Here is a 9724-nt window from a genome sequence, read left to right as displayed (position 1 = left end):
ATTATACATCTGCTGCCTCATCACTGTTGAGGCTTCTATAGGCACTGGAGTATGCTGAATTGCTTATGTTTTTTTGCAAGCATGTATCGAAAGGCAAAGACATCTCGAAAGAAATAACCCTGTTGTGTATCACTCGAGTGTGAATTCAAGTCATACCAGCAGAACAATTACAAGATATTATCTAGTCATCTGAGTCAGTGTACATTATCTATGCAGATATGAGATTAGGATTTAAAGCATAATAAACTTTCCTATGTGTTAGAGCAAGAGAAGGGCAGCAAGAGGAGGAGGATATTCAGGTCCAGCTCTTGTTTGTCATTAAATACCAGTAAATAGGAAAACTCTGAAGAGCAAATATTGTTACTTGTGTAAAGTTCCTCAGACATGACAAATCCCATAATGACCATAAAGTGAAAATATCCTTCCTTTTTGTAGCTTATATTAGACCTTTAGAGTCAAAGTTTGCCCTTCTATGTTTTGTCTTAACGTCTCACCTACTTCAGCAGGTGCATAACTGAAGTCAAACTTGGCTTTTAATAGTAACATATTACACATTAAAATATATTTGATAAGAGCTGCTGTAGATAATGCCTTCAGCCAAACATGCAGCTGCAGTGAGGCAGGCAAACAGGATGCTGAAAGGCAATATCAGAGAGACAATGGAAATGAAAGGAAATGTCTTGTTTCCATATGGAATGTTCTTCTCTGTATCCTGGCAGCTTCATTTGCTAATCTTGTAAAGATCAGGAACAGCCAAACAAAAGCAGGAGCATATCCTCTGTATATCATTATGTTCATATTTACAAGTGAGCTCAGGGTGAACAGAAGCAATTCCTAGTATAACAAAATTTGAATAGGTGTTCCAGATTACACAGCACAGGATTGCAGGTGCACACACCCTGGGGTAGACCAGCTGTATACAGTTGCTAAGATGGTGTCCATTATGTATCATATTTGTACTTTTCCTGTTTGTTACAAGGTATTAGTCTCTGGGGTGATTTTGGCAGGGAAGGTGTTTATGTCACAGAAATATTAAATTGCCCATTTGTAATGGAAAATCACATTTCTTTTAAAAGGCTACAATACAGTCAGCACAAGAACCAACTATAGATATGTTCAAACATGAGCAGAAAACTTCCCATTTCTAGAGCCCTTCCAACTTAGGTCAATGGGCAGCAGTTAAACAACATCAAGAATAGCACAGTTTAGGAATCAGTTTAATGGCTGTACAACATAATGATGATGCTACCAGGTCCTGGGCATACATTGTGGAAAAAGGCTAAAAGAAACTAGTGATTCTGAAACTAGACTGGAGTCTGAGAAGATTTTGGTTCAATCTATTTATCAACTATAAACTACCAGTCTGATTTAAGGCAACTCGCTTAGTCTTCGTGTCGGTGTGAAATAAAGATACAACTTGTGTACTTCATAATTAGTATTGTGAAGATAAATAAATGGATACTTATAAGTTATGTTTTACAGTGATTGGGGCAACAAAAGGACCTAAAGATATGCTGTGGATTTTCCCTCAACCATTTCAAATTGAGAATGTAAATGAAATTTGAAAAAGTTTACAAAAAAAAATGTTTCCTTTAATTCAAGTAAAGGAACAAATTATGTCCTCAGTCCTTGAACAGAATTCCCATTAATGTGACTAGAAACTAGGGGAGAAACTAACCTACAGTTTCAAGGAAAACCCAGATGTACATGCATGATTTTAAATAATCAACATAGATAGAAAAATAGTTGATTTTAAAATATATTATTTCATTTCAAGGTACATAATAGTAGTACAAGTTAATGTACACCCAGTGGAAGGGAGGGGCTATCACCAAAGAGGAGTATACCTCCTTCGCTCGGGCTTGTAGGGGGACTGTTAGGAAAGCTAAGGCAGATATGGAACTAGGGCTAGCATCAAGGACAACAAAGTCTTTTTTTTAAATACATAGGGAGTATGAAGAAAGTACCAGGTAATGTGGGGCCCCTGCAGGATACACTAGGCAATCTGGTGGTTGCACCAAAGGAAAAGGCGGACCTTTTTAACAATTTCTTTGCCTCCATTTGACTCTGACAGACCTAGGGTCGGGGAGGACTGAGTTAGGGAATTTCTGGAGGTGCTGGACATGTTCAAATCAGCAGATTCAGATGCTCTCCACCCCAGGGTGTTGAGGGAATTGGCAGAGGTTATCGAGGGGCCCTTGGCACGGCTTTATGAGCACTCGTGGTGCTCTGGCCAGGTGCCAGATGACTGGAAGAGGGCCAATGTGGTCCCCATTTTCGAAAAAGGGAGGAGCCAGGACCTGGGCAACTATAGGCCCGTTAGTCTTGCTTTGATCCTGGGGAAGCTTTTTGAGAAGATTATCCAGGAGCACGTCTGGGAAGGACTGGTAGGGGGGAAGTTGCTCAGGGGCAACCAGCATGGGCTCATTAGGGGCAGGTCCTGTCAGACCAACCTGATTGCCTTCTACGATCAGGTCACAAAAGCATTGGACGCGGGTGTCACGGTGGATATAGTCTTTCTGGACTTCAGGAAGGCCTTTGATACTGTCTCCCACCCCATTCTCATTAAAAAGCTAGGTGACTGTGGCATTGATGCCTACACAGCCAGATGGATTGCAAAGTGTCTGGGGGACTGCACCCAGAGAGTGGTGGTGGACGGGTCATATTTGACCTGGAAGGATGTGGGTGGTGGGGCCCCCAGTGCTTGGTCCTTGGGTCCGCGCTGTTTAATTACTTTATTAGTGACTTGGACGAGAGGGTGAAAAGCACCCTGTTCAAATTCACTGATGACACCAAGATCTGGGGCAAGGTGGGTGTGCTAGAAGAAAGGGACAGGATACAGCTGGATCTGGACAGGTTACAGGGGTGGGTGAATGAGAATACGATGGGATTCAATACTGACAAGTGCAGGGTACTGCACTTGGGCAGGAAGAACCAGCAGCATACCTATAGGTTGGGGAACTCCCTTCTCGAAGCACAGTGGCAGAAAGAGATCTTGGAGTCATTATCGATTCTAAAATGAACATGGTCCGCCAATATGAGGACACAGTTAGTAAGGCCAGCTGCACCTTGTCATGCATCCACAGAGGAGGGCCACTTGCATGATCCAGGGACAGCAGGGCAGACCCTATGAGGAGAAGCTACGGGACCTGAACCTGTTCAGCTTTCACAAGAGAAGGCTGAGAGGGGACCTGATGGCTGTTTACAAACTTACCAGGGGGGATCAGCGGGGAATGGGAGAGAACATGTTCACCCATGCACCCCCCAGAGTAACAAGGAATATCGGCCATAAGTTATTCGAGAGTAGGTTTGGGCTGGACGTTAGAAGACACTATTTCACAGTCAGGGCAGCTAGGATCTGGAACCAACTTCCAAGGGAAGTGGTGCTGGCTCCTACCTTGGGGATCTTTAAGAGGAGGCTTGGTAATTACCTAGCTGGGGTCATGTGAGCCCAGTATTCTCTCCTGCCCAGGGCAGGGGGTTGGACTTGATGATCTACTTGGGTCCCTTCTGACCCTACATCTATGAATCTATGTCAAGTAGGACGTATTCATTGTAATGTGCGTCTCTTACCATGATTGTCCAGAGCAGCGGGGCTGGACCCGATGACCTCATGAGGTCCCTTTCAGTCATAAACCTCTGTGAATCTGTGAAATAGTATACAGCCAATAGATGATTAATATACATCATATCATAAGTTCTTGAGAAAACGTTCCTCTTCCATGTATGCCTACTGTTATATAGAATCAGAGAGTTGAAGGAACCTCAAGAGTCATCTAATGCAACTCCTTGCATAAATGCAGTATGCACTGTTCTTAAGCCACCCTTGTCAAATACTTATCCTCTTAACTAAGTACAGATATTCAAAAAAGCCTGAGCCCGAAATGATTCAAGCTTTGCAGGCTAGTCTAACCTGCTTAGACTGAACCGATTTGCAAATGTATAGACATTCACTTTTGATTCCAGAAATGCAGCCACATGCCTGCAGTGGCTTAGGCTAGAAGCTGGGGGGGCAGGGGGGAGCACTAGACCAAGCCCTCCCTTTCTTTTGGCAGAAGCCATAAGGCTGGAGGGAAGCTGAGCTGGGGAGAGGGGGGGCACATGGACAGGCCCTGATAGGCTGCTGAGTCTGATTATAGAGGGGTTTATACCCCTCCCTGCTGGCTTGCAGGGACCCCAGGTGGGGTGTGCCTGGAGGGGGAAGGGGAAAGCAGGAAGCAGCCCTTGCCAGGTTTGTCTCCAAATGGGGGGGGATTGTCCCCAAGGAGGGGTACAGCCAGACACTGGCCCCATGCAGCATGTCAGTCAAAGTGGGGGAGGAAGGGGGATTAAAACCCTGTCTCCCCTCTCTCCCACCAGCATGGGGACTCCAGACAGTGTCTGCCCGGCTTTCTGTCCTTCCAGCCTGGGCAGCACCTCAGGCAAAGGGAGTGCAGGGCAGCGGATTAAGCTCCCCTGTCTCCCCTCTCTCCCAATGGCATGGGAACTCTAGCCAGGGTCTGTCCATCTTTCTGCTCCACTGGCCACTCACATGGTAGAGGGAGCAGCCAGAGCCAACCCAGGCAGTTGAGGCTGCTGCCTGAGCCAGATCTGGTCACACCCTGCACTATGCATGCAGTCAGCGGAGCAGAAAGCCAGGCAGACCCTGGCTGGAGTCCTCATGCCTGTGGGACAGAGGGGAGTTTAATCACCCTCCCTGTCCTGCTTTTGCCTGAGGTGCTGCCTGGGCTGGCTCTGACCATGCCCCTGCTGTGTGAGTGGCCAGTGGGGAGGAAAGCTGGGCAGATTTCAGCCAGAGTCCCCATGCTGGTGGGAGAGAGGAGAGAAAGGGGAATTTAATCTCCCTCCGTGCTCCCCCTTTGCTTGAGGCTGCTGCCTGGGCCAGGTGTGGCCATGCCCCACATTTTGTGAGTGGCGAGCAGCGGGGAAAGCTGGTCATACCTGGTCTGGGGGTTTAATCCCTCCCCCCCCTTGAGCCTGCTGGCCCATGTCCCCCCCGTACGCTCTCCACTGCAATGGGGAAAAGTCTGGCAGGGGCTGTTTTGCCCAGACCAGGCTGTGCCAGCTGGGTTTACCACCCCTACAACCACTCCCTTGTCAGCCAGCCCTCACTGCTCAGGCTAGGGAGCAGAGGGGTGGGGCCAACCCTGTTCTGCTCAAGCAGACAGCCCAGCCCAGCCTAGGGTTGCAAAGCATGCTGGGATGCTGGGGGACTCTGATTTAACTTGAACAGGAAGGGATCTGGGATGGAAGTTTCATAAACTGGTTTGACTTAGATCACTTAAGTCTGATATTACAGTCAACCAGGTTTCTCTTAAACCAGTTTCAGCCATTTTGAAACTGGTTTATGTGCACTGAACTTCTGTTCTGTTACAGGTTTAAACCAGTTTCTGATCACTTAAGCTGGTTTATATGTAACTTCTGTCCCTAACCCTTGTCTCTTCCTGAAAACATCCAATGAAAGAGATTCTGCAATAATAACTGTAGGTAGATTCAATATGATAATGGAGTATACTATGACACTATGTATTCCATGCAGCAATAACAAAGAATTCCTTTATTTAAATTGTTTCTTGCTAATGTAGGTAGCAGTTAAAATTCTGAATGGACCATTAGTTTGTACTAGATAATTGCCCATCAGGAATGACAGGGTGGCAGGCAAGGACTTAGCACCGCCACTCACTGCCCTGGCCCACCACTGCCTCCTAGGAGCAGCAGGGAGGAGGAGGGGGCTTTCCCCACCATCCCCTCCATCCCCTTTGGCCAGCACCCCATGTCACTGCCACCTCCAGGGAGCATGGGGGAAGTAAGGCAAGCGCTGTTGGCTTCACCCCCCCCCCACTCCATCCTCCCAGTCCCCACCATCATGGTGGCGTGCCACTGCCAACACAGCTGCCTCCTGTCTGGAATGCTCTTGGAGCTCTCTGATTGGTTGTTTCAGTAAGCAATGTGATTGGCTGCTGAGACAATCACAGTGTAAATAAAGCATTATGGACAGACAGACAGATGGACAAAGGCTTTTATTATATTAGAATGATTATTGGCATGTATGAGAATATATCATTACTAAAATCTTTTAGGTATTAATGTGTATAACGTCTTTGGGTAAAGGTCCATCTCTTTGTTGTACATGTGTGCCAGTCTTAGCACAAATGGTTCCTTGCAGTACAACCCCAAAGCGAACAGAAGTAAAGTAGTTCAATCTGATGTAGATTCACAACATTTTTCATATCTTTAACTGATGTCATTTGCCTGCCAGCTATGATATGGCAGTCCTGTTAGTTGAAAAAATGAATTGTCCCCAATCTGTTATGATAGAGAAAATGAGTTCTGCACTTGCTCAATAACAGCTAAGTAATAAGACATAAAATTGAAAGGAGTTTAACACTAATAACAGTAGCTGAAATTTCTATCTGCTGTTGGTATAAGTACCGGTAGTAATACATTTCAATTGTTCAGGACAAGGAAAGGCATGTGAATGAGGCTTTCAACATATTTCTAACACATTCTCTTGCATGTCAAATGGTGAACTTGAATAGTTAAATGTTCTGTGCAAATTTTCACGAGCATTTTAGAACAGACAGTTTCTGCATTAACAGTGTGAGTTAATGGTCAACTTCCTGTTAGTTCACATGTCCAAACTGGGCTAATTAATCAACAGGAAAGGTAAAAAGGTCAAACAGGAAGGGCTGTGTTTGAGAGTCACTTCCAACCCGAGCTGAGGGAGGCTGAAATCTGCTGGTAGTTGACCAGCATGTTAGAGCCAGTTAAACTCGGAACGGGTAAGAGCAACTTTGTCTCCCCTTTCAGAACATTTAGCTGTATTGTCGGCTGTTTGTGCTGAACCATTTGCCTCAAGTTCTAGTAAGTTTGGTGCAAGTGCACGTAATTGAAGGGAATTATTTTGTTTGTATGCTTCTGCAGAGATGGATTAAAAAGTGTGCAAAGTTTATTGGCTGCAATAATGACTTCAGCAGTGATTTTGGTGGACTTTTCTGTATTTTGTTTTCTTTTTGGAATGCTAAATATAAAGTGGGTGTCTTTAGAGTTTATTGCTTGTTTGTGTGTTAAGCCTTTTTTTTCTTTCTGTAGTAAGTTCATATCAGCCTTGCTTTTACAAATCTGAGCAAGCAGAACAAGGAGTTTAAATCCACCTAGAGAATGGCCTCCTTTTTAGATCCCATGAATACCTGCAGAAGGCCAATAGGATCAAAGCTTAGTTTTAGTTGCATTATGAAAGATGGGTTTGAGTCCCTTATTTTAGTTGTCAGAGCTTGAACATTTTGAAACTATTATATACTTACTTTTTCTTAAACTATATCCAAGTATTAACATACTATTTCAGTATTACTCTAGAACAAAAATATGGCAATATGTACAATTCTGTGACTGCATTAAAGAGGGAATGTTTAATTCTATTAACGTATCTTTTATACACATTAGGGTTCTTCATCATTCTTTTACAAAGGTAATGATTTCCCCCCCCCGTGGTTTAATGAATTTTTAAAAGCATGGAAGTGTCTGGGGAGTTTACATTCCATTTTAGAAGGGACCTGGGAGAGAGTAGGTTCTTAATGACTATTTATTTCACCCATTTAACCTGACTACTGAGTTTTCACATATTGCTATATTTTTTTGTCTTGAAGGAAAACCAAGGTGTCTCTCTCTTTACTATATCTAGATACTAAAGAGCCAGTTTATTAGGTGGAATATTGTGTTTCTTCATAAATGTTGGTACAACCTGAAGACTTCAGTGATTTCTAGGAACCCCTTGTGCTCGTCTCTGCACAAGCACATAGCTGATGACTCCTTGCTGTGAGAAATCTATGATTTAACAAATGAGATTAAAACAGGCACTTAATCCCATGCAAGGTAAAATGGGTCAGTAGAAACAACTGTAACCAGTTGCTTTAGTTGTAACAATGAGTGAAGTGGCAAAAAATGTAAACCAAAGTATATAGCAAATTGACAAGGCTATAACTATTCTGAGAAGTAGGGTAGATGGGTATTTGAGCTGACAGTTTTGGCAGTTCCTGTGCTGGAATACATTTCATTACATTGTTAAATTGCAAGGAAAGCGTGAACTGGATGGCTCAAGTGATTTAGATGTGTTAATAGGGAGGGTGGTCTGCCTGGTCATGCCAAGGATTTGTGATTGTCTTACAACCTGAGGTCAAGGGCTAATAAGGTGCTTCTGTATGCTGGTGAGGGAATAGAAACGTTACAGTCATAAATTGTCTTTAAAAGTACCCTCTTTGTCAGGGAAGTGCCTGGAGTGTATTCAAGAGTAAGAAAGGTGAATCTGAGACCATTTACAGATTACCCTTGATAGAATCCCCACCAGTCCAAATCTAGATCAGATAAGAAATGGCTTTCTGAGCTGCTGCATGAAATAATTTGACATCCTGGTGTAGGTTCACCTTGGAAGATGCATCAGATGAAAGATGGGCTAAGTCAGTCTGCTGAGGAAGCTAGTCTCAATAGGCACTAGTGGCACCTTTCTTACTCTAGGAAGTGTCTTGCAAATCAAGCATGAAACAGAAAGCAGTTGGAGTATTGTGTGCTGCTGTAGTATACCTGGATGCAGCTGGTAGGTTTAGTCCTTTTGCTCATCCACCCATTACTTTTTATGGAGCGTAAAATCACTGAATCAATGATGGTTGGGAAACCTGTAAGTCTACACTATTAAAAAAAATTCTTCTGTAGTTTTCTCTTCATATAAGTTTTTAAATAGAGTTTGGGGAGTGGAACATGGGCTGTCTGTTTTTGTTTTGCTCAGCTATTTTAAAATTGTTTAGTAAGGGGAACACAGGTACTTGTACAAGGAGCCTCACAGCAGGAAAATAGGAAAAAGAATGTCCTCTGGCCTCCATTGATTGGCTCTCCGTCATCTTGCTTAAGACCCATACTTGTCAGTTAACCTGTGCTGAATGCAGAGGAAAATAGCCTTCAGATCCAGGCAGGCAAAAACAGGCTGCTGACAGTGGCTCTGTGGCAGGTTGACCCCTTCAGATGAAAGGTGGGCTGAGTCAGTCTGCTGAGGAAGCGAATATCTAGAACAAAAACAAACTTCCAGCTCTGTAATGGGAAGTGTCAAGCTGTACGGCTGGTCTCTGTTCTGCTGGTTCATACTACTTGTGATGTGCTCTATACCTAGGAAGTGAGCAGTTCCCTGACTAGTGCTCCACAGTTACTGAGAAGGGTTAGCTCTGTTCCCTTCAGGCAAGTGTTTTGAAATGGAAATGCCTTCCAATTTGGAGAGGTAGAGGGAGTCCAGGGAGCAGCATCTTGGCTATTAGCTTCTAGGCTGGAGCCAGAGCAAGGGATTGTAACGTGAAAATTATCTTTTAAAAAATATAATCCAACTTCATTGTAAAAAATTCAAATGGTGAAAGTGCAATATTTGATTATAAAGAAACACAAGTTTGCTGAATATACGAACTGCCATCAAGGACCAGTTCTGAGGCCTAATCTGATCTCCTCTCTTACAGTAGTTAGTATCAAGTGTGTCAGAAGGTATAAGAAACCTTATGGTGGACAAATGTGAAATTAATCTCATTCTAATGTCTAGTAGTGAACAATTGGTTTAAACCCTTGAGCATAAAGTTTACCTTTTCCAAAATAAATGTTGTACTGCTAGGACAGTAAACATCCAGCCCATCACCAAATCTTGCTAACTTCATATGGGAAGCATGAGTTAATAAGAAAAAATGGGGGGGGGGGG

General features: G+C 43.8%; 1 protein-coding gene across 4 annotated transcripts in view; it reads left to right on the top strand.

The window, feature by feature from the left end:
- The first annotated feature begins 6695 nt into the window (after window positions 1-6695).
- SH3TC1 (SH3 domain and tetratricopeptide repeats 1) overlaps window positions 6696-9724 on the top strand; it is a 92072-nt gene continuing 89043 nt past the window's right edge. For 2 of the 4 annotated variants that reach the window (XM_019526382.1, XM_019526377.1), the window contains exons 1-2: window positions 6696-6782; window positions 8512-8590. The gene's annotated coding sequence lies outside the window, so the exon portion shown is untranslated. Of the gene's footprint in view, window positions 6783-7681; window positions 7816-8511; window positions 8591-9724 lie in introns of all 4 variants that reach the window. The other 2 variants (XM_019526378.1, XM_019526379.1) reach the window with 2 other exon arrangements.

Source organism: Gavialis gangeticus, unplaced genomic scaffold, assembly GCF_001723915.1.
Source record: "Gavialis gangeticus isolate Ggan-Ray unplaced genomic scaffold, GavGan_comp1, whole genome shotgun sequence".
In the NCBI taxonomy this organism is placed as follows: domain Eukaryota; kingdom Metazoa; phylum Chordata; order Crocodylia; family Gavialidae; genus Gavialis; species Gavialis gangeticus.
Note: the sequence above shows the minus strand (reverse complement) of the source record. Positions and strands in the feature narration are given on the sequence as shown.